The 24,444-nt window shown below is 37.3% G+C and overlaps 1 protein-coding gene and 1 long non-coding RNA gene across 7 annotated transcripts in view; one reads left to right on the top strand and one right to left on the bottom strand.

Moving 5' to 3' along the window:
- RBBP8 (RB binding protein 8, endonuclease) overlaps nt 1–21,782 on the bottom strand; it is an 80,172-nt gene extending 58,390 nt beyond the window's left edge. For 2 of the 6 annotated variants that reach the window (XM_020881735.2, XM_070452736.1), the window contains exon 1: nt 2,238–2,445. The gene's annotated coding sequence lies outside the window, so the exon portion shown is untranslated. The other 4 variants (XM_020881737.2, XM_020881740.2, XM_020881741.2 and 1 more) reach the window with 4 other exon arrangements.
- LOC110130022 (uncharacterized) lies at nt 10,857–22,030 on the top strand. Its single transcript, XR_002311698.2, has 4 exons — nt 10,857–11,113; nt 13,914–14,010; nt 20,429–20,681; nt 21,873–22,030. It is a non-coding gene; the product is annotated as an uncharacterized lncRNA (long non-coding RNA).
- The last annotated feature ends 2,414 nt before the right edge of the window (nt 22,031–24,444 follow it).

The raw sequence follows: 24,444 nt of genomic DNA, 5'->3' as shown, positions 1-24,444 counted from the left end.
AGAGCTTTTTCATAAGAGAAATCTTCGAGCAAGAAACACACAGCAAAGATCTATGGATACAGAAACAACTAATAATTAGGCAACTAGGGAAAAGTTATTTTGTGCCTCTCAGAGTAAAGGTGAATGATTAAGTTTATTATTTGTGTAACCCCTGAAGGAAGCAAAAGGCTATTAGGAAGTTCAAGTGAATTAATAAATATTTTAACATGTGTTCTTAAACTGAAACCATTAACTAGTTACTACTAAAAAAAATTAAATGATTAACAAGTCTACTAAACCTCACATTTGGCTCCTTAGTCAATGCCTTACCATTGCTAACAAGTGCCCAAATAGATTTAAGTGTCCCTTACTAACCATTTCTTGAGGTCTCTGATGAAGAGGCTAAGATAAGCAATGGCCATTTCCAAAGGGAGCAATATATGTGCAGAGTCACTTGGTAAACTATAGAGCACTAAAGAAATAAAAATACATTTATTAAGCCTTTTCAAAATTGTGGCTACACTTTTTAAAGATAGTGAAAACTGAACAAGTATTAGATTTTAAAAGTTAATTATTTAATTTTTTGTATATGATAATAAGATGATCACGTTAAAAAGAAAGCCCTTTCTTTATCTATTAAAGGGATAATACTGTGGTCTCTATAGGTAAACTGAAGGTTCACTGGGACCTGCATTAAAATACTCCAGCGAAAATAAGTAAATTTTGGGTGGACAGATAAATCAAGAAGGGCTGAACTATCAGTTATTGAAGCTGGGCAACCAGATAGGTATATGAAGATTTCATAATTCTAGTATTTCTCTAGTGTGTATTATATTATTATTATTATTTACACAATATACAGCATACATATTATATAATATAGTAACATATTAAGTATTATATTACTACAATAATGTATTACTATATTATTTATAAAGTTTTAAAAAGTGGGTGCATTAATACAGCTTTATCTTCAAAGATGCCTGTTCTACAAGATAAAGCAATGGGTCTCTTTTATCGTCAATAAAAGCCACCATTTATTAAGTGTTCACTATATACCATGGAGTGTGCCATTTTCTATTCTCTTTTAATTTAATCATCAGAGCAACTGCATGAAAACAGCCACTATTACTGATTTCATTTTAGAGTTGAAGAAAACAGGTTTAAGAGATTAAGTGACTCGCCCAAGGTCACACTACGAGGCTATATCACGGCTGGAACTCAAGTTGTGATGTCAGTGAACTCCAAAATACTTCTAAGAAGCTAAAAAAAAAAGTAAGTTAATTACTTCTATTAATCAAAAACTTCAAATCAATATGTTACTTTAATGAACAATTTAACATTGTACATTTTAGTATTAAATGGCTTAAAGCCAATAGTGTAAAATAAACTTCCTTTAATAAATCTATCTTCAGAGATAGTAAAAAGGTTATTTCCCCCCCCCCCCGCCCCCGCACATAACAATGTATCAATACTAAACTTGCAAAGTCTGGATCACAAAACCCTCTCCACTCTAGTTTGCAAGCTTAGCACTTATTGCTGGCATCTCTTTTGGTATTGAACCGTTATTTATTGGCATGACGTTGCCCTTCAACTTCTCAGAAATGTGCATCTTTCCTCTCAAGTTGCATTCTGGGCTAAAAAGTCGGCAATCATTTAACACATTTCAACGCATCCTGCTGCAGGGTAAATCATAAACCACCACACTGAAGGCGCTCAAGAGATTTCTTTCCCGTCAACACCACGCATATGCTTACACAGGTGAGGTAAGAGCGGAGCCTCGGGGTCATACAAGGGTTCTGAACACACTGAACAGGGACTCAGAATCGTACTCTCGCGGGCAGAGCAGAGGTCCAGAGGCTTCCATCTCAGCACCCTTAGCCATCAGCCTCTTCTCCCGCGCCTCGAAGGGCTGGTGGGCCGCCCTCAGTGAAGCGCTCCACAGGACTGGCGCGGAGACCGCGCGGGGAGACCCCGGGCACAGGTCGACGCATGCGCGGGGCGGGCTCACGCCGGCAGCCTAGTTCTCAGCTGGTGAGGCGACCGAAGAACTGCACCGAGCGGTACCCCGTCCGCGCTCGGGTCCACCTCCCGCTGAGTTTAGGCATGCCCCAGCCCGCTCCTCGACTCAGACCCAGGACCAAACAGCCATCCTCACCCCCGGGCCAAACGCCTTCGGTCAGCCCGCAGCTGCGGACCGGAAGTAGTCGCCAGGACCCAGCGCTCCGGGTCGGGGGAAAGGGATTCCTTCTACTCACAGCTTACAAGACGGCCTCGAGATTCTCCAAAGCCCCCAGCTGGGAAGCAGGCACGCTCTGAGACTGGAGACTCTGAGACGGCCGTTTGCTTTTCTCCTCGCTCCCTCACTAATCTACCAAACTGGCGGCGGCCAAGCAGCCCCCTCGGGGCAGCCCGCGCTTTCACGGGCTGGGGGAGGGCCCGAGGGCTGCCGGCTCCGCTCGCCCCGCCCGGGCCTCGCGTGACGTCATGCAACGTCGCGTGGGAGTTCCCGCGACGTCACGCCCCTTCCTCCTCCTCTCCGGGCGGTGTGAGGCGTTGCTCCCAGGGGAGGAGCGGGGTCGGCGGGCAGTCCCACCACCGTGGGCGGTGACTGGCGAGGGGGGCGCCACCTCCGAGCGGTCGGAAGGGGCTCCGAGAGCTGGTGGCCGCCACAGTGATTCTGAGATCACCCGGAGAAAGCTCACGGTGTTCTAACTACGGAGCTTTCAAATGTGTCGGATTTAAGCCCGTTTCTGGGGAAGCACGTTTGAGTGGCCTGTACCGAATGTAAAGTTAAAGATAATTGAGGAGTGAAGGGACACGTATCAGTCTAACGTCGCTCTCCGCCACGTAACTCTTACCTAGTCTAGTGATGCGACGTGACAGGACTGGGTAGCGAGGCCGGGTAGCAAAATGAATGCTGTGTATATTATGCTCAGGTTCAAGACGGTTTCTGAAGAACCTGAAATGAGATGGAATCAGAAATTACACATTGTTTGTTGGAACAACATGCTGTTAGATAATCTTTTTAAGTCGACGTTTTCTGTCAGTGCTTGTAAACATTGAAATTGTTATTATGTTTTCCTATTTATTTTGGTTTCCAAAAGAAGCGTTTTTAGTATTAGAAATTCTGTAAATAAAGGTGAAGGAAATAAACAGAATAGACTAGAATCACAATATCTTTTAAACTAGTTAAATACTTTAATACTTATAAGACCTGGGAGGAAGACAGAGGATAACATCATAAACTTAAAAAAGTTAAGTTGTAAAAAAAAAAAAAAGTTGTATTTAGGAAATCATAGGTATAAAATGTAAAAGTAATTTTCCCATTCTTTCCCGGTCTTTAAGGGATGAATATCGCAGCTTACTCCTTGAGAGTGAGCAAAACAGGACGTTTCTGTACCTTGTTAGCAAATGCTGTTGGTATCTTTAAAGCTGCTGAACATTCATTACCCTGTTAAAGTAACTCTCATTGACTTCCAAATTTTATCTTGTTTTAATCTTTTTTATTAGATCCTCTTACAGCTCTCTGTACTACTGACAGTTACTACAGTTTTCATTATTTAATTCTGTCTCTGCACTGGACTCAAGCTTCCTAAGATCAAAACCACATCCTGTTCACTTTTTTTTTTTTTTAAATCACCAGAAACTAACTGGTTTCACAAATTTTATGGCTTAGAACAAAGCTTTCCAAGCTTACTGGGTACCTGGGAAATGAATACTTGTGTTACCTATTGTAAAACAGATCAGACTGCTTCCATCCAGAGGCAACAGAAATTAGGATTCTAGCGACCTACGCCCAGCTCTGCCACCTTGAGGTCTAGGAGTTCAAGGACCTAGTATATGTATAACCTATTAGAGGCCCTTAGGATGCTTGATTTGAAAAGGGTGTGAAGTGGTTAAATCGTAACTTTTCTATATGTACATTTAATCGAAATAAGAAGAACCATGCACTAAAAACTTTAGGATTCTTAGAAGTGTACACTTTTGAAACTGTGTAGATTTTGAAGTCATCTGTATGCATGCTGAGTGGCTAAGTCATGTCTGACTCTGCAACCCCTAGGACTGTAGCCTGCCAGACTCCTCTGTCCATGGGATTTCTCAGGCAAGAATACTGGAGCAGGTTGCCATTTCCTCCTCCAGGGGATCTTCCAGGGATGCAACCTGTATTTCCTGCGTTACAGGTGGATTCTTTAACCATTGAGCCACCAGGGAAGCCCTGGAGTCATCTAACTCAGGCCGTTTTATAACTGAAACTCTTTGTTGATTCATTCTACAATCTGCTTAACTTCTTTTTTTTTTTTTTAAAGTCATCTTATTCTTTTTTTTTTAAACATATTTATTTTATTTATTAATTTGGTTGCAGCATTCAGGATCTTTAGCTGTAGCATGTGGAATCTAGTTCCCTGACCAGGGATTGAACCCAGACCCCCTGCATTGGGAGCTTGGAGTCTTAGCCACTGGACCAACAGGGAAGTCCTACAATCTGCTTAACTTCTATAGCTGGGTAACTGAGGGTTGTGAAGGAAGAGTCACATAACAGGTTAGACTGACATCACTAAAATTACATGGTTTCAGACTTCATATAGGGCACCAGTTAATGTCTAAGGTAGCCTTTATACAGCTGCTTCTGTTTCCTTTGCTGTCTTCCAGACCTTCACTGTTTTCCTCAGCCTCTACAGAATACTCACTCTCAGCTAACACCTTCACCTCCTGATTAAACAAGACAGACTGTACAAGTGTGATCTTCCTGAACTTTCCTTTTCCTTTCTCAACTCTGAATTAGGCAATACCATTTTGCAGTGAAATTGCAACCCTAATCCAATTGCTTCTCGTCACTTTGTCTGTATCCACCCTGGGCCTGTCCACCACCATCTCAAGCATTTTCTGAAGCAGTACATCCTCAGTTGCTAAGTCATGTCTGACTCTACAACCCCCAAGGACTATAGCCTGCCAAGTTCCTCTGTCCATGGGATATCTTAGGCAAGAATAATGGAGTGGGTTGCCATGCCTTTCTCCAGGGGATCTTCTTGACCCAGGGATTGAACCCACCTGCATTGCAGGTGGATTCTTTACGACTGAGCAATAGCCTTCCTTTAAAAAAAAAAAAATCAACCATCTTTCTACTAACACTGTTTTCCCTTTACAGTGTATTCAGCAGCAGCAGTCAGAATGATCCTTTGAAACCTAAGTCAGAACATGACACTCCCCTGCTTAAGACATTCCAAGGTCTTTCCATCACTTTAGAATAATAGCAACTCCCTTTCTAAGGAATCAGGACAGGTCAATTACTGTATTCTACTGATACTATCTTCTAAATAGAGTTCTGAACTAGTGCTTTCCTTTCCATCCTCACTCTTATTGCCCTAGCTTGAGCTCTGATATTTCTTACCTAGACCATGCTTCCAATCTTGCTCCTAAATGTAGTTTCCACACAGCTGCCAGAGAACCCAACCATTGTTTCTGATCTTGGTACTCCCTTGCTTAAAACCCTTCAGAAACTCCCCATTACCTAAAGATTAAAATTCAATCCCTGGGAACTTCCCTGGTGGTCCAGTGGCTTAAGACTCCTTGCTCATAGTGCAGGGGGCCTGGGTTCAATCCCTGGTCAGGGAAATAGATCCCACATGCTTCAATAAGACTTGGAAGATCTTAAATGCCACAACGAAGACCCAGCACAACCAAATAAATAAATAATAAATATTTTAAAAAATAAATAAAATTGACATTTAAAAAAATGTCCAAAAAGTCCTTCTTAACCTTGCACCTCTAACCACCACAACTGATGTTGTTTAGTTGCTAAGTTGTGTCTGACTCTGTATGACCCCATGGACTGCAGCACACCAGGCTTCCTTGTTCTTCACCATCTCCCAGTGTTTGCTCAAATTCATGTCCATTGAGTCGGTGATGCCATTCAGTCAAGGAGGCTGCTTATATTCCTCCTTCCAGCTCCTTGCTATTTCTTTGTCTTGGCTCATATAACCCTCTTCTCTTGAAATGACCTCCACCCAGATACTTTATACTTCTTTGTAGCCTTTAAGACTTAGCTCTGGCAGTGCAGCTTCCGGGAGACTACCTTAAGGCCTCTCATCACTGCTCCTTCCTACCCTCTTGCTTAAATAGCCCTCCTCATTCTCCCATACTCCTCTGTGTATGTATCTTTGTCACTGCATTTAATGCCATTATATTGTAATTATTTCTATAGCTTTTACCCAACTAGACTGCAAGGGGTTCCTTGATAGCAGAGACTGTGCTTTCTTTGTTCTTCTCAGTATTCCGAGTTCTTACCAGAGTCTTGTGTGTGTGTGCTTAGTCGCTCAGTTATGTCCCTTTGTGACCCCAGGGACTGTAGCCTAACAGGCTCCTCTGTCCGTGGGGATTCTCCAGGCAAGAATACAAGAGTTGGTTGCCATGACCTCTTCCAGGGAACCCTCCCAACCCAAGGATCAAACCCATGTCTTCCACATTGCAGTTGGATTCTTTACTGCCTGAGCCACCAGAGAAGCCCATGAATACTGTAGCGGATAGCCTATCCCTTCTCCAGTCTTAGCACAGCATTATCTAATAAAGCCACATATGTGATTTAAAATTTTCTAGTAGCCGCATTTAGAAAGGTAAAATACAGCAGGTGAGATTAACTTAATATATTTTGTTTAACCTAGTTTGTCTAAAATATTATTTCAGCATGTAATCTATGTACAAATTTATGAATGAGACCTTTTACGTTAATTTTCTTCATTAATTTGAGTCTTCAAAACCTGATGTGTCTTTTACTGTTAGAGGACATTTAATTTGGGTTAGCCACATTCCAAGTGATCAAAGACACATGTGGCTAGTGGCTGCCATATTGGACAGCCCAAGACTATCATATATAATGAACAGATGAGGTTCCATGGTTTACCTGAAGAATCAGGATGGAGCTGATTCATAGTCTAAGGCTATTTCTGCTCTTTGTCCTGGCCATGTCCCATCTCTTCTCCTACTCTATACATCATGTTCTCCTCCCCTCCCAGCACTGAGGGCTGTATCCCCAAGCAAAAAATTTAGTGATTAAACCCATTATGACTGTTTGCAATAAAGTCTGGCACTTCTAAAATGAACACACAATACTAGGGGTGAGTTGTATCCCTAGAGTCAGAACTATTTTAAGAACAAAACAAAGGAGATAATAAGACAGAGAGAGATAAAAATAATGAGGTTAAGTATAATAAGAGAGAGAAGAGGGGAGAGAAGTGTTAACATAATAGAAAATTATGTTAACTGTCAAAATTTATGTCAACCTAAATGAACACTTGATTTAATTTTTTAAAAGTTGTTTACAGTAATTATTAAGTGTTGTTTGGGGGTAGGGGTATACATCAATTAGTGATCTTGCCCCAAGTGCCAGAATGTTTTATGATTTGAGTGGATGGTGCCAAGATTCCAGTTAGGTTGAGCAGTTTTATAATTGTTTTAAAGATATAGTTAACATTCATGGAGGATGTCAGTATCACAATTTTTATTTTGATAGTCTTAGATGGTCATTAAAGTGCTTATAACAGACATTGAAGATTATACATTGCTTTCTAATTAGAAAAATTAGCTTCATTAGTCTAGCCAACTTCCAAATTTATTTTGATAAAGAAGCTTTATTTATTTTGATTATCACTATGGCTACATAGAGCATCTTCATTTCCCATTATAAGCTATTAAAGTTGTTTGTGTTTTTAAGTATTTAGCTACTTCATTTCACATCAGCAATGGGCAAAGTTTTATTAGATACATAATTTTCCCAATTTCAGAACTATCTCTTTATACTTGATAGTCTTATACAGTATACTATGTGCTTGCCTGTTGGCATACGTTTAAATGATGGTTGGCTGATCAAGAATGTTAATGATCTGGTATTGCAAAGTGACTTATTGTCAATGGAAAGGAGTGTCTTTGTCTTCCAGATCATCTGTTTCTATATAGTGGCTGCTTGGGCAATATTTTATATCTCTCCATACAGATTTATAAAGCCCAGAAATTTTGCTGGATAGGCCTTAGACCCTTTTTGTAACACTGACATTTGTAAGAACCTCAGAGCTCAACCGCTACAGAGATGATAAAAGAATTTAAGATTGATCACTAAGACTGTGGGGTGATCTGTAGAGAAAAATGGATTGTATTTTCGGAATCTTGAGAAACTAATATTTTAATTCAGCAGATGTCATTCTATACAACATTGTCCTGTATGTGTGTGTGTGTATATGTATATATATGTATATTGTATACACATATATATATATATTTATGAAGTTTATGATGATAAAAATACAAATTTATATATATGTATATAATGTGTATATATGTATAATGCTAACATGAAGGCAGCTGTGGGAACAATATTTATTTATAGTAATGTAAGTGGAAAATAATATGAACTGTAGGAACAAATCACTGACACTTGGAGTCTATTCATTAAAGCATCCTTGATAGGTTCATAAGAGCAAGCACATTTAATAGTCATTGCTTTGTCCACTTAAAAATATAATGATTCACATTTCAAATAATGATTTTTCCATCAGTAAACTGGTGAATTTATTCACTGAGGGCAAATAGTTGTGACCTTTAATGTATCCATGCCTCACAAATTACACATATGTCTTCAAACACACTGGCTGACTCCCCCCCACCCCCATATTTTCCCTATTCTAACTATGTTTGAGAAAAATAGACTTTTTTAAAAATAATAACTTTTTCCTTTTCCTAATCCATGTTAGGTTAAGGAAGCTTTGATTGTTACCATTCCAAAAATGTTTTATGTTCAAAATTCAGCTCTTAGAGACCTTCAGTTTTAGCCAATAGTTTTCAATTTTACTTAAGTTATTAAATTATGTTTTATTCAATTTTACTTAAGTTATTAAATTATGTTTTAATTCCCTTCTCACCCTTTAGGACAATTTGTTTTTGCAGGCTATTTAGGATAGATAGAATTCTTCTTCCCAAATCTAGTACACTTCTTATATACAATGCTCATATGCCTGGCTTACCATCAACAGTTCTGGTTAAGGTCTATTTTTCTGGCTTAGCTATTAACAGGGCTCCCATTTACTCTAAAAAATATCCTGGTTTGAGTGATAAGTCAAATGGTCAGAAGGCTTAGGGAATTCAAAATATAGCATAATAAAAAAGGGAAGATTCAAATGACCCTTTGTTGGCAGGAATATTTCCTTCTCAACTATATGCAGATCTATCTAAACTTGTTTTAAAGAATATTGTGATATAGATAATATAAGCCATAAAAGAACTGCACTTTTTGATTTATTGATAGTACTTTGAAATTCTCATTAGTTGAGAAGTGGTTTATTTAATTCTGTTAGAAAATGGATTTAAGAAAAGTTTATGATGATAAAAATACAAAGTACTGTTCCTACTTATCTTCTCTTTTGAACCTAAAAATAATTATGTCATAAAAGTGTAACAGGTGCAGTTTTCATCTTTTCAGAGAAGTTGATAAATTAGGTGGTGTGACTAGCACTGTATGTACAAACTGGTAGATAAGTTGACCCAAGATTCCAAACCAAGTTTTCTGGACATGAGTCCTGTATCTATGATCTTTTCAGTACACTGTGCTATTTTTGAATAATAGACTCTATATGAAGCTTATTCTGTGCTTTTCTTTTTTTAATTTAGAAAATATTTTTAAGAAAATAGCCAAATAAAGTTTCTGAAAAGTTATTTGGAAATTATTATTACCTAAATGCTAATTTACAGTTCCAGTGCATTTTTCTATTTACTTCAGAAAGATTTACATTATACGAGTTTACTAAAAGGACTTTTAAATTTAGTAGCAATTTAAGTCTCATTGAGAAAAGGAAAATAAACTGGGTTCTCTTGGTCAGGCTTGGAGTGAAGCACTTTTATCTCAGTTTTTAAACTGTTTTGCAAAAACTGTTTTATTTCTTGGTAACTATGGCACATGTGCTCTTTCACTTGGCTTACAATAGATGTGGACATTTGAAAGAGGAATATAAATTGATTTCTAATGGAATTAGTGAAAGTGTTTATTCTAGCTTTCCTAACTAGATTTTTCATGTAGTAAGATTTTTCAATCTATTTGAAAACTAAATAGATTGAAGGGCCTTGAATTATGTTGTAACCTCAGAAGGGACCAGAGTAGGAAGTGCTCCAAAAAACTGTAGCCTTGTTCTACAGTCATTGATGGCATATGGCCATATTCCCAGCTGTGGTACTGTGTGAGTCCTGAGCTGAGAAGTGACCAGGATTTATGCTCTGGCCCTGCCTTGGGTTATTTGTATGTTTCCTAGTCAAGTCTTACTTCCTCAGCTGGAAAATGAGAATACTCATCCTTACTGTGTCCAAAAGGGTTGTTGTAAAAATGGGATATTATTTGTGAAACTTCTTAGAGAACACATCACAGAAGTTTGAAGCAGCTTGCCTATTGGGAACAGAGTGGTAGAAGGCTTTCTAGGCAGAAGGCATGTGCAAATGTTCTGCTGTGGGAAATCGCTGTGAGTTCTGGAAACTGTAAGTGTAATGTATTTATGTGGGCTTCCCAGATGACGCTAGTGGTAAAGAACTTGCCATCCAATGCCAGAGATATGAGGGACACAGGTTTGATCTCTGGGCTGGGAAGATACCCTGGAGGAAGGTATGGCAACCCACTCCAGTATTCTTGCCTGGAGAATCCCCCATGGACAGAGGAGCCTGGTGGGCTAAGACCATAGGGTCACAAAGAGTCGGACACAACTGAAGCAACTTAGCATGCATGCGTGCAATGTATTTGTATAGGTTGATAGTGGGAAATCAGCAGCAGCTTCACCTAATTTTTTGAATGAATTATAATTTTTCATTTTAATCTTTTTTAAAGCAAGTAATTTAACCTATCTGTGCCTCAGTTGTTTATCAGTGATATGAAGATAATAATATCTGCCTTGGATATTTCACAGGATTGTTAAGGACTGAACGGTTCTATGTGTTGTGCTGTGCTTCAGTGATGTCCAGCTCTTGAAGACCCCATGGACTATAGCCTGCCCGGCTCCTCTGTCCATGGGGGTTCTCTAGGCAAGAATACTGGAGTGGGTTGCCATGTCCTCCTCCAAGGGATTTTCCCAATCCAGGGATCGAAGCCAGGTCTCCCACATTGCAGGTAGACTCTTTTTTTTTTTAATTTTTTAAAATTTTTTCTTTTCTTTTTTTTGTTCTTTATCTTACTTTATTTTTTATTTTTTTCCATTTATTTTTATTAGTTGGAGGCTAATTACTTTACAGTATTGTAGCGGCTTTTGTCATACATTGACATGAATCAGCCATGGATTTACATGTATTCCCCATCCCAATCCCCCCTCCCACCTCCCTCTCTACCCGATTCCTCTGGGTCTTCCCAGTGCACCAGCCCCGAGCACTTGTCTCATGCATCCAGCCTGGGCTGGTGATCTGTTTCACCCTAGATAATATATATGTTTCAATGCTGTTCTCTCTGAACATCCCACCCTCGCCTTTTCCCACAGAGTCTAAAAGTCGTTCTGTACATCTGTGTCTCTTTTTCTGTTTTGCATATAGGGTTATCATTACCATCTTTCTAAATTCCATATATATGTGTTAGTATACTATATTGGTCTTTATCTTTCTGGCTTACTTCACTTTGTATAATGGGCTCCAGTTTCCCCCATCTCATTAGAACTGGTTCAAATGAATTCTTTTTAATGGCTGAGTAATATTCCATGGTGTATATGTACCACAGCTTCCTTATCCATTCGGCTGCTGATGGACATCTAGGTTGCTTCCATGTCCTGGCTATTATAAACAGTGCTGCGATGAACATTGGGGTGCATGTGTCTCTTTCAGATCTGGTTTCCTCGGTGTGTATGCCCAGAAGTGGGATTACTGGGTCATATGGCAGTTCTATTTCCAGTTTTTTAAGAAATCTCCACACTGTTCTCCATAGCGGCTGTACTAATTTGCATTCCCACCAACAGTGTAAGAGGGCTCCCTTTTCTCCACACCCTCTCCAGCATTTATTGCTTGTAGACTTTTGGATAGCAGCCATCCTGACTGGCGTGTAATCGTACCTCATTATGGTTTTGATTTGGATTTCTCTGATAATGAGTGATGTTGAGCATCTTTTCATGTATTTGTTAGCCATCTGTATGTCTTCTTTGGAGAAATGTCTGTTTAGTTCTTTGGCCCATTTTTTGATTGGGTCGTTTATTTTTCTGGAATTGAGCTGCAGGAGTTGCTTGTATATTTTTGAGATTAATCCTTTGTCTGTTGCTTCGTTTGCTATTATTTTCTCCCAGTCTGAGGGCTGTCTTTTCACCTTGCTTATAGTTTCCTTTGTTGTGCAAAAGCTTTTAAGTTTCATTAGGTCCCATTTGTTTATTTTTGCTTTTATTTCCAATATTCTGGGAGGTGGGTCATAGAGGCTCCTGCTGAGATTTATGTCGGAGAGTGTTTTGCCTATGTTCTCCTCTAGGAGTTTTATAGTTTCTGGTCTTACATTTAGATCTTTAATCCATTTTGAGTTTATTTTTGTGTATGGTGTTAGAAAGTGTTCTAGTTTCATTCTTTTACAAGTGGTTGACCAGTTTTCCCAGCACCACTTGTTAAAGAGGTTGCCTTTTTTCCATTGTATATTCTTGCCTCCTTTGTCGAAGATAAGGTGTCCTTAGGTTCGTGGATTTATCTCTGGGCTTTCTATCCTGTTCCATTGATCTATATTTCTGTCTTTGTGTGCAGGGAGGCTCTTTACTGACTGAGCCGTCAGAGAAGCCTGAATGGTTATATATATGTATTCAAATAGTATAAGAAGCTGTTAATAGAGAAATGCAAATCAAAACCACAATGAGGTACCATTACACACCAGTCAGAATGGCTGCTATCCAAAAGTCTACAAGCAATAAATGCTGGAGAAGGTGTGGAGAAAAGAGAACCCTCTTACACTGTTGGTGAGAATGCAAACTAGTACAGCCACTATGGAGAAGAGTGTGGAGATTCCTTAAAAAACTGGAAATAGAACTGCCATATGACCCAGCAATCCCACTTCTGGGCATACACACCAAGGAAACCAGATCTGAAAGAGACCTGTGTACCCCAATGTTCATTGAAGCACTGCTTTTAATAGCCAGGACATGGAAGCAACCTAGATGTCCAGGCAGCCGAATGGTTAAGGAAGCTGTGGTACATATACACCATGGAATATTACTCAGCCATGAAAAAGAATTCATTTGAGAAAATTCTAATGAGATGGATGAAACTGGAGCCCATTATACAGAGTGAATAAGCCAGAAAGATAAAGACCAATACAGTATACTAACACATACATATGGAATTTAAAAAGATGGTAATGATAACCCTATATTCAAAACAGAAAAAGAGACAGAGATGTACAGAACAGACTTTTAGACTCTGTGGGAAAAGGCGAGGGTGGGATGTTCAGAGAGAACAGCATTGAAACAAGTACACTATCAAGGGTGAAACAGATCACCAGCCCAGGTTGGATGCATGAGACAAGTGCTCAGAGCTGGTGCACTGGGAAGACCCAGAGGAATGGGATGGAGAGGGAGGTGGGAGGAGGGGTCGGGATGGGGAACACATGTAAATCCATGGCTGATTCATGTCAATGTATGGCAAAAACCACTACAATACTGTAAAGTAATTAGCCTCCAACTAATAAAAATAAATGGAAAAAAAAAGGTGATAATAATCAATAAATTTAAGAGCTGTAGATAATCAAAAAGATCTTTCCAGTTGCTAATGTTATGTAATTGTAGTGAAACTGTTGAATTGGTATGCAAATTGTGAGAGATTTATAACTATAGAAGGGATTAAATAATAATTTGTTAAGTGGTATTACATATCTTACTTGATTCAAATGATTAAGTTTAAATAAGTCAGGTAGTTAAATAGTCAGGTAGTTATTATATTATTATTTCTGTTATATTTTAAAGTGTTAGTCACTCCGTCGTGACCGACTCTTTGAGACCACATGGACTGTAGCCCACCAGACTCCTCTGTCCATGGAATTCTCCAGGCAAGAATACTCAAGTGAGTAGCCATTTCCTTCTCTATGGAGTTTTTAACAACTGCCCAACTGCAGAATTGTAAGGAAAGGGGAAACTAATTTATTCATTTATTTCAGAAATTGGTTGTTGTAAGGAATCATTTATTTAACAGAGGTTTATGATCTATTCAGTCTTGGGAAAAGGAACATTGGTATCAAGTTGATTGTGATCTGAGCTAATTTAGTGAAGATCTGAGTATGTTTGAGAACTCCTTTTGAAAATAGTATCTGCTATTATTGGACTTTGTTCAGCAGTTTATGTTCCCACTTTTTCTTATTTCAATGCCTTCTTCAGTCTAGTTTCCCTTTTTCAGTTCATTAGCTAAGTTAACCACTTTCTAAGAAAGAGTTATTTTTTAAAATTCAGATAATTATTCTATTCTGACATAGTTCAAATTAAATGGAAAGAGGATATGATTTTAATCAGATTTCTTTTTCAATTGTACCTATTTCTTCCTCATTTTCTCTAAGCTAAGTTTCTATCATTATGCAGACAAATATGGTATTTACTCAATTAGAGTACATAACTGGCTATTTAGTTTTCTATTTTTAATCAACTTGATTAGCGCCTTCATCTAACATATTCTTCAGAGCCATGCTCCAGGATCACATTAAATGTTATAATGAATTAGTTCTTGTAACCAGACCCTATTGGAAATAGTCCAAGACAAACTTGTAGTATTCAAAATTCTGTGTTTTACTATAGTGATAAGTGTTATTTGAGGATGCAAGGTAGTCAATATGTTTTTGCTTACAGTTTTACCAATGTAGACTTAAACAGTAAAGTCCTCAGATCAATGCTGGACATAAAAGTATTTATAAAGTACATACTAATTGTTCATTCTGTGACTGGCTCTTTAAAAACTGGCAGCCAAATTCAGGAAATGAAATGTAGTTTATTAGAAAATACCTTTCTCACAGAAGATCAAGTTTCCGTGCATCTCAGGTTTTGTGAGAATGGATCAAATACATCAGACAAAAGTGAGGCTAAAGTTCCTCACTTTCCATTTGAAATTGCTATACTTATTTCTCAAACAATCCATTTTAGTTGTACAGTGTATTAGTTAAGCATATATTGTTAAACTAACAGAAAAACAGTTTTACCATGTTTATTCTGTAATGTATCTGGACTCCTTTTGGGCCCAGGTCGCTCCAGTCATTGCAGTGCCCACAAGTTTCCTGTCGGGTAAAACCTGACAGCCCTCATCTGACTTCTGGTTTTAACATTTAGTATTAACATGTGGTTTGTTGTGGTACCAAAGGAACTGCTGAGAATTTAGTTTATACTAATGTGTTTAATTTACACCTACTGGTGGAACTAGAATGACATGTCATTCATCTTAACAAGTAAAACTGTGGGAAAAGAGGTTGGTATTGTTGTGCTGAAATGGACTGAACAGCTTTTCTTGCTGAATGGCCTATTGCCAGTTTCCAGGTACAGGGTTCAGGTTCCTGGCCAATAGTCAGGTTCCAGAGGTTGGTTCTATATTATAGTTAAAAGACCGTATACTTGTTCCTGAGCAACATTTCTCTCTTTTAACTTTCATTAAACGAGTGCTTGGACAGTGACTAGAGCAGAAGATGAGGGCTCACTAAACTTCTACGTGGGTGGGTATTTACCATTCAGTGCTTATTTGGGGGGCTTCCCTGTGGTGCAGCTGTAAAGAATACACCTGCCATTGCAGAAGATGCAAGAGATGGAAGTTCGATCCTTAGGTGGGGAAGATCTGCCTGGAGAAGGAAATGGTAACCCACTCTGTTATTCTTGCCTGAGAAATCCCATGGACAGAGGAGCCTGATGGGCTACAGTCCATGGGGCCGCAAAGAGTTGGACATGATTGAGGACTGAGCATACGTGCACACTTATAATATATGATTGAAAATTGATCACAATATTTTCAGAAGTGCAAATAATCCTTATATCTCAGAGTGCATTTCATCTACTTTCAGTTAGGAGACCTCCCAATGTAGACCTGTATGAATGGTCCTTGACTTAAGATAATTTGACGTTAATGATTTTTTGACTTTACAATGGTGTGGAAGCCATATGCATTCAGTATAAACCATAATTTTAATTCTGAATTTTGATCTTTTCCTTGGCTAGCAATATGCAGCATGATGTTGTCTCATGATGCTGGGCAGCTGCCTTGAGCCGCAGCTCCCATTCAACCATGTAATCATGAGGGTTAACAGTTGGTGGCCTTAAACCATTCCATACCCAGACCAACATTCTGTTTTTCTCTTTCAGTACAGTATTCAATAAATTATTTAAGATATTCAACACTATTATAAAGTAGGCTTTGTGTTAGATGATTTTGCACACCTGTAGGCTATTTTAAGTATTCTGTGCATATGCAAGGTAGACTAGGCTAAGCAATGATGTGTAGTAGGTTAAGTGTATTAAATGCATTCAAAAATCTTTTTAAAAATTATTTTCTGGCCACACCATGTAGCATGAGGGGAATCTTTGTTCCCCAACCAGGAATTGAACTTGTGTAGTGGAAGCAGAGTCTCAACCACTGGACTGCAAGGGAAGTCCGTAAACGCGTTTTTGACTTGTAATATTTTCATTTTACAGTGGATTCATGGAGACTTAAGTTGACAAATCATTATAAGTTGAGGAAAATCTATATATGTTAAATGTAAATTTTTTCCTCATCACAGAACTCTGTAATATTGCTCTATGTCCATGAATATTATACTGCAAGCCACAGAAAGTTATCAATCATTATTTCTTAATGTTATTGAAAGTTATCAAAACCTTATTTCTTAATGTTTCAAGATTCATTTCTTCATTTCAAGAAATTCATTCGGTTTAAAATATTTTCATTTTGGAAGTGTTTCTCACTCCTCATTTAAATCATTGTAGAGACAGATTCAGACCTTCAAGGGAACAGATTTAGGAGATAGTATTTGAAAAAAAATTTTCCATGTAAGTTGTATTTCCACTTTGTCAATAATACATAATTTCTAAATTAATAGTTTTCTGATTATTTTTAAAACTATATGTCTTTAACATAATGAGCTATACCATTCTCTAATTCCCAGTTAGTTTTTGATGCATAGCAAGTTTGGTTGTTAGTCCTGTATTATTCATATTAACTATTTATAGAGAAACATTTAAAAATTACATGTGTGCTTTTCAATTGTTTATAGAAATATCCACGTTGAATGTATGAAAATTAAATGGAAATTAAAGGCTAATTTAATGAATAGTCATATAAGGTTTAATTGCTTATGGATGTAATAGTTTTAATAAGAATGTATAGTTAGTGGGCAAATTGGTGAAGTGCTTTTTTTGTTTTTAGGTATACACATGAGCTTTTCAGTTTAACGCATTTACCATGGATATAAATTTGAATTATATTTTTCCCATAAAACTTATTTGTATAGCAGTTAAACATCTTTCAGGAAGTTAAAATTGATTGCAAAGGCCCAGTAAGATCAGTCTGTGTTACAAAGTGGATCTGTTTGTTGATTTAATATCAAGTCATAATCTCTTTCCTATTCCTTCTTCACACATTGGAAGATGTGTGACCCAACTTCCATTAGATAAGATTTTTAAATGTTTTATCATACTATTCTGAACTCCCTTCTGACTAATGAGATGAGATATCTCATTAGTGAACTTTGTTCATTGGCTCCATTTCCTAATCAGTTTATCAATCTGTGGCTAATTTAATATTATTTTTAGAACATGTTGAATCCTATTGTAGCTTACTCCTTACATCCAATTTTGGACACACTCTTCCTATCATTATCTACTATCAAGGGAATGGAATATAATTTCATATTAACCTACAGTAAATTAACTCATCAGAGAATCTTTTGGAGGAAAAAACATACTCTATAGCCCTGAAGAAATAGTTCAATCAGTAGTAGAAAGCACAATCCTTAGAGCACATAGAAACCCTTGGCCAACTAATCTAATGTGAAATGATATATATAAATAGATGTAAAATGCCTCTGAAGAACAGATACTAGGTACGAGTAAGGCATAATTTGCACTATCTTTGTCACATTTTTGTCACTATCTTTGTTTCCTTTGGTAGAGATGACTGAATTTTTAAAAATTATCCAAGCCTTTTAATCACATTGGTATATTGCTCTCAAAATACATTTAACAAAGGTATCTTTGAAATGATTCTTTAATTGGGTTCAATTATATGGGTTTCTAATCTCTTTAACAAGATTAAAATATTAAATCTTAATGCTTTCCAAGATTGCTGATTAAATTTTATCTCTGACAAAAATGTATATTCTAAGTTGAAGCTTTGACTTCTCTTACTCAAGCTATTTGTTGAAATTTATTATATATTCTATTAAAAAGGTAGGAAGAATATTGGCTGCTATACCTACTATGTTCTAGAAACTCTCCTAGGTATTTACATATAATATCTCATTTGATTCTTCCAACTACTCTTAGAGAATGATTTCCATTTATTTCCTTCATTTACAGATGGAGAAAAGAGAACTCAGCATTAAATAATTCCCAAGGGTAAACTAGTTTGTAGTAGAGTGAATATTCAAATCCATCTCAGTTTGGCTCAAAAACCCATATGTTTTTCAGTATACTACCTTTTCTCTTGAGTATAAAGATAAGAAACAAATTATTTTCCAGAGTCCACTTGGACTGAACTAAATTTACCAAATTTAGAAATATACCCCTGGTAAGATTTTACCTGTGAAAAGATAAAGAGCTTAGGAGAATTAACTTTTAGCTTGAAGAATCAGAATTGAAAAATTTACAGCCTTTTTTTCTCAAGCTTTCTGTGGTCCTATTACCTTGGAATTCCTCAAGTTAAAAACAACTTAAAGCATTTTTGAGTGCTTGTGTACAAAGTGCTGTATTAAGATATCACCCTTTATATAACAGGTTCTATCCCCTCTAAGATGGGTTTTGAGTCCTGTAATCCTGGGCTTCATCTACTTTTTGAAATGTTTTTGTCACTTCTAATCAAATTTTAGAAGTACAACCTTCTTGGCAAATCCTAAACTGTATCCATGTAAGAGTGACTAAAATAATACAAAAATACATACATACTTAACACACATACTAAGAAAATAAACAGTTGAGACAGTATGAAGTAATAATAAGTTAAAAAAATGACAGCAGTATCCACAAATAATCTGGATAAAGATGGAGTAATGTGAGGTACTCATCAGTTTGATACAATGTTATGTGATGGTCTTATGAGATTAGGGTTTGAAGAGGTAGTCATCTTCCTTACCAATGGCAATCCCATAAATTTGGCCACTATACCAAAAAAAGTTCAGGGGCAATAATTATATAGATTAAAATACAAAAGCAAAGAGTTTCTTGGTTCAGCAGATACTCCTTAACATAACTTACACAATTTTACCTTTTTACGAATCTTTCAGAACACAGAGTAGATTTTGTGTAGTACTCAGAAGAATCAATGTAGAGTGGTGAAAAAATATTAGTCTGGGCTGGTATCAGGAAGCTGGGGTGGTCTAGTACCACCTCTACCCTTAGACTATGTGATTCAGCTACATTTGGGGGCTTTTCATTCAACTAAAAAGTGAATTCATCAGTCATTCTTAAAGAGTCCTTCTGGCTCAGAAACGTCTTGATTCTAAGGGCTCTTGATAGGAAACCCATGAATACATTCAGGAAAGAAGGAGGTTATAGGTGTTAAGAAAGCTAGCATGGTTGACAACAAGAGTCATTGTGTAAACTGTGTGGCCAGCAATAAAGATAAAGGAATGCATCCCCAGCTAGACTTAAAGAGTAAAAAGGTTATTAAATGACTAGAACAGTTTTTGACCTAGGCCCTCAGATAATGCAGGGCTATATAAAATATATATGCATACACAGACTGGTAATTTGATTGATAAATCTGTATATGCTTAATTTTAATCAAAATATCACAATGTATCAATATTTTAAAGGAATCAATTTAAAGAAAGTACATAAAAGTCATATTTAATAGGAAATCATATATTTGAAACTAAAAATTCCATTAAGTGAAAACTGCAGACTCCCTCTCCAAAATGTAGCATTAGACTTGAAATTTTACCCACAAATTTTATATGAAATATATATCTAGTTCCTAAATAGCTTTCCTCAAAACCCTAAGCATAAAAAATGCCTAGTAAATAAGCTGGAATCCCAAATTAAGTTTATCTTTAATGAATAAGCTCTGTATTATAAATATAGTAAGATTTAAAATTTTTAAGTTACTATGTATATTTACCAGAAACAGTGTAAGTAAACACTATTGACATATACCTATATTTAGCCTGAAAACTAATTTAAAAGAGAAAAATTCAATCAACTGAAATTTTTGATCCATATTTTCTTCAAAAATTGTCATACTACAGTTTATGCTGAATAAAATTAATTTTTTGCTTTGCTGAATCAGCACATTCCTTTTGCAGATTCAACATTACATAGCTTTTTATAAATTCAGCTGAATATCAGAAGCTTTATGCAGAACTGCCTTGGAGTAGGCCAGCATCTAAAAGTTTTCCCTGCAAAAACTGAATCTCATCTGAACATTTACTCACTTAAAAAAAAAATCTTTATTATCATCCTGAAGAAACTCTTACAGCCTTTGAATTTGAAAATAATGACAAAGTGAAGACTCTAAAGGGACAATGAAAAGAATGCATCAGTCTTGCTCAGTTCAAGGTGAGTCATATAATGATCTGCAGATAGTCTTTGAGAGAAAAGTATTTAGTATAAATCTATGTTTAAAAGTAATTTTTAATTCCACGATAAAGTTCATATGTCAGCTGTTATATTAAATTGCCCAGAAGATGTGTGCATTCAGTTCAATCTAATACTAATAACTAAGGAGTAGGTTGGTATGCCAACATAAATCTAAAGGGTTTGGTAACTTTCGTTTTAAATGACACAAATTACTAAAATAAATTAATTGGATCAATGAAAAAGAGAGGTAAAAGAATTATTTTAAAATATAAACTAAAAGAAGATCCAAATATTCTTTAACCTAAAAAGGTTTTCAGTCCTAATAGGCATGACAAAACCTGTCTTCATTCCTTTCTATTCAGCTCAGCAAGTGCTTTTGAGCTCCAATAGTTAATCAGTTACCAGATTCCACAATCTTTGTTTTTCGCACTCCTCACTTCTTGCTGTGAATTGTTCTGTTAATGTGCTGAGGATCACCAAGAAGAATAGCACTGTTGTGTTTTTTTTTTTTTAATGCCTTAAAAAGGCAATTATTCTTTTATCCACAATTAGATTTGCCATATAAAATGTTACCATATAGCAACAGCCTGTAAAACATAATAGTATATTATCAAAGGAGTAGATGGCTTAAGATGAATCATTACATTAAAAGATGAAATATATTTAGCAAAATTATTCAACCCAGCTTTCTTAATGACCATAACCATGCATGACTTACCAAAAGAGTATAGAAAAGTATATTATATGCCAAGTAACCTTTATCCAAACAAATCAATGAAAATGTATGTATGCAAGTACTATGAAACAATATTTAAGCAAATTTATATAAAAGATACAATGCAGGTATTACCATGTTAAAAAGATATCATCTAAAACTTAATTTCTTAGCCTTCTAAAAGTGCATAGAAAATTGAGAAAGATAAAAAAATATATTAACTTACCCTTCAGTTTATTTAGAAAACTTCTACTCTTGGTCAAAAGCAGAAGGTGTTTCACTGCGGACTTTCCCTGAAGCTATGAACTTACACAGTAATCAGTGGGAGACACCTCCCTGGACCATGCTAGAGTTTGCTAGACACCACTGCTGTGTGGAAGAGTTGTGTTGCATCTAAGCTATATAAGGTGTGCAGTGGATAACCTAATATGCCTTTCATTTAACTGGCTGGGCAGGTTTCTACCGTCTGTGGAACATGGAATCAAACCAGAATATGTTGGCACAACAGGCCAGTCAGACCGGTTCTTCTGTAGATCCAGAACCCGTCCAACCAGTCTCCATCAAAGGCTAGCCCAACAAGCTGCAGCCCAACAAGCTCAGCTCTGCTAAGCTTGTACAGGTGAGTTATCCCCACCTCCGTCAACTCCCAACATACTGCTCAGAATGTTGTAGCCTGCAGCAAAATAATTCAGAGTTCCAGTGGGAGGGGAAGATCTGTGTCAGGTACAGCAAGAGTCCATTGTTACAAACCTCTCATTGTAGATAACTTGAGTATATCTCATCCTCCGAGGTAGGTAAACCTTTTTAAAAATTTACTTCAAGACTCTTCAGACTAAAGCCTCTAGAAAGAGATTACAATGAAGAAGAATCCATAATGCCTGACCTTTCCACCAGTCCACTTGGTCTAGCTCAGCCTTGAGGGGGTGTTTATATTCTCCAAGAGGGCAGTGGCCCTGAGAGTTCGAAGGAAGCTTTTCTAGAGGGAGGAAAACAAGGTGTGGGTGGACCAAACATTTGCTTGGGTGTGTTATCTTCCTTGTACTCAAAGATCCTCATACCATTCCAGTCTAAAATTGGAAAAACTCCTATTCTACATACTAGGACAACTTAGAGAGGTTTTACTTTGGATAGTCAACAGCTGAATGAAAATTCTTGATAACTACTATGTGCCAGACTGTGCCAGGTACAGGGTTACAAGGGCGAAAAAAGGACAAATTTGGTAAGAGATGGGGAGAATGTCCAGGTTCACAGTTAAGCTTGTCTATTAGTCTTTTTGATGGAGGAAGTGAGCAACACTCACTTCCAAGATCACAAGATCAGGTGTTTTTTAACTTTTCATGGGCTTCCCCAGTGGCTCAGTGGTAAATCTGCTTGCAATGCAGAAGACGTGGGTTCAATCCCTGGGTCTGGAAGATTCCCTAGAAAGGGAAATGGGAATCAACTCTAATATTCTCCCAGGGAAATTTCATGGACAGAGGAGCCTGGTGGGCTACAGTCCATGGGATCACAAAGAATCAGACACAACTTAATGACTAAACAATAACAACATAACCAATCAACAATGTGATAGTTTCAGGTGGACAGCACCTGACTCAATCCTACATATACATGTATCCATTCTCCCCCAAACTCCCCTCCTATCCAAGCGGCCACAAAATGTTGAGCAGAATTCCCTGTGATATACAGTAGTCCACTTGGTCTAGTTATCCATTTTAAATACAGCAGTGTGTACATGTCCATCCCAAACTCCCTAGCTATCCCATCCCCCCACTCTTCCACCCTGGTAACTGTAAGTTTGTTCTGAGTCTGTTTCTATTTTGTAATTAAGTTCATTTGTACACGAGATCACATTTTGACAGAAATTGGTTTGTATTAAGGGAGACCATGTGAGATTTGTTCTTACTCTTTCATAATACTTGCACATTTAGAAACAGTCTTTCCTATCTACTGATGGAGTGAGTCTACAACATTCCTGCTAAAGTATAATCTGAAGTTTATACTGGACCTTACCACCACTTACTTACTTACGTCTTCTCTGGTGGCTCAGACAGTAAAGAATTTGCTTGTGATGCAGGAGACCTGGGTTTGATTCCTGGGTTGAGAAGATCCCCTGGAGAAGGGAATGACAACCTACTCTAGTATTCTTGCTTGGAGAATCCCATGGACAGAGGATCCTGGCAGGCTACAGCCTATGGGGTTGCAAAGAATGGAACACGACTGAGCAACTAACACTTACTTACACCTCCAGGGATTCTGATGAGTAGAGATTTACCAAAGTACTTACAGTGATCCTGCTGCAGTTGTTGCGGGGACACAGGCTCAGCCTCCATTGCTCAGCTTCTTTATATTGTTGTACCTAATTAAATAGACTAGATATTAATCACAAGTTGCCATATTCATCTTTATATTTCTGGTGTCTAGCACAGATGCTTAGAAAATGTTTAATAAATGCTTATTGAGTAAATATGTACTCAGGGGCAACATTGCTAGATCCTAGGGGGAATCACAATTAGTGTTATGTGAATCAAGCTTTATTAAGTAGAATAATTAGAATAATTGAGATAGGAACAAAGAAAAGGGAGCCAGTGTGACTGAGTATGGGAAAGACTTCACAAAGGAGATTGGTTTAGAGACTTTCCTTTTTAATCTTGACCAAAGATTGCTATCTGCAGGATAACCAAAGCTTGAAGGAACAATAAAAAGAATGCCTTTGATATAGCAACAAAAGTTGTAGGTACCTGAGTACACCATGACCTCAAAACTTAGTAATAAGGTTATTTTCTGTTGCAGGGGTCAGCAAATTTTTCCATAAAGGATTAGAGATGAAATATTTTGGGGTTTGTGGGACAGATTGTGTCTGTTTTAGCTATTCAAATCTGACATTGTAGCTCAAAAGCAGATATAAAGGGTAGTCAATGAATGAGGATTGCTGTGTTCCAATAAAATTTTATAAACAAATAACAGGTTGGATCTGACCCCTGCTCTAGAGAGTAACTTGTGAAAATTAGCAAGATTGCATAATTGGTT

The sequence above is a fragment of the Odocoileus virginianus genome, chromosome 22, assembly GCF_023699985.2.
Source record: "Odocoileus virginianus isolate 20LAN1187 ecotype Illinois chromosome 22, Ovbor_1.2, whole genome shotgun sequence".
NCBI lineage: Eukaryota > Metazoa > Chordata > Mammalia > Artiodactyla > Cervidae > Odocoileus > Odocoileus virginianus.
Note: the sequence above shows the minus strand (reverse complement) of the source record. Positions and strands in the feature narration are given on the sequence as shown.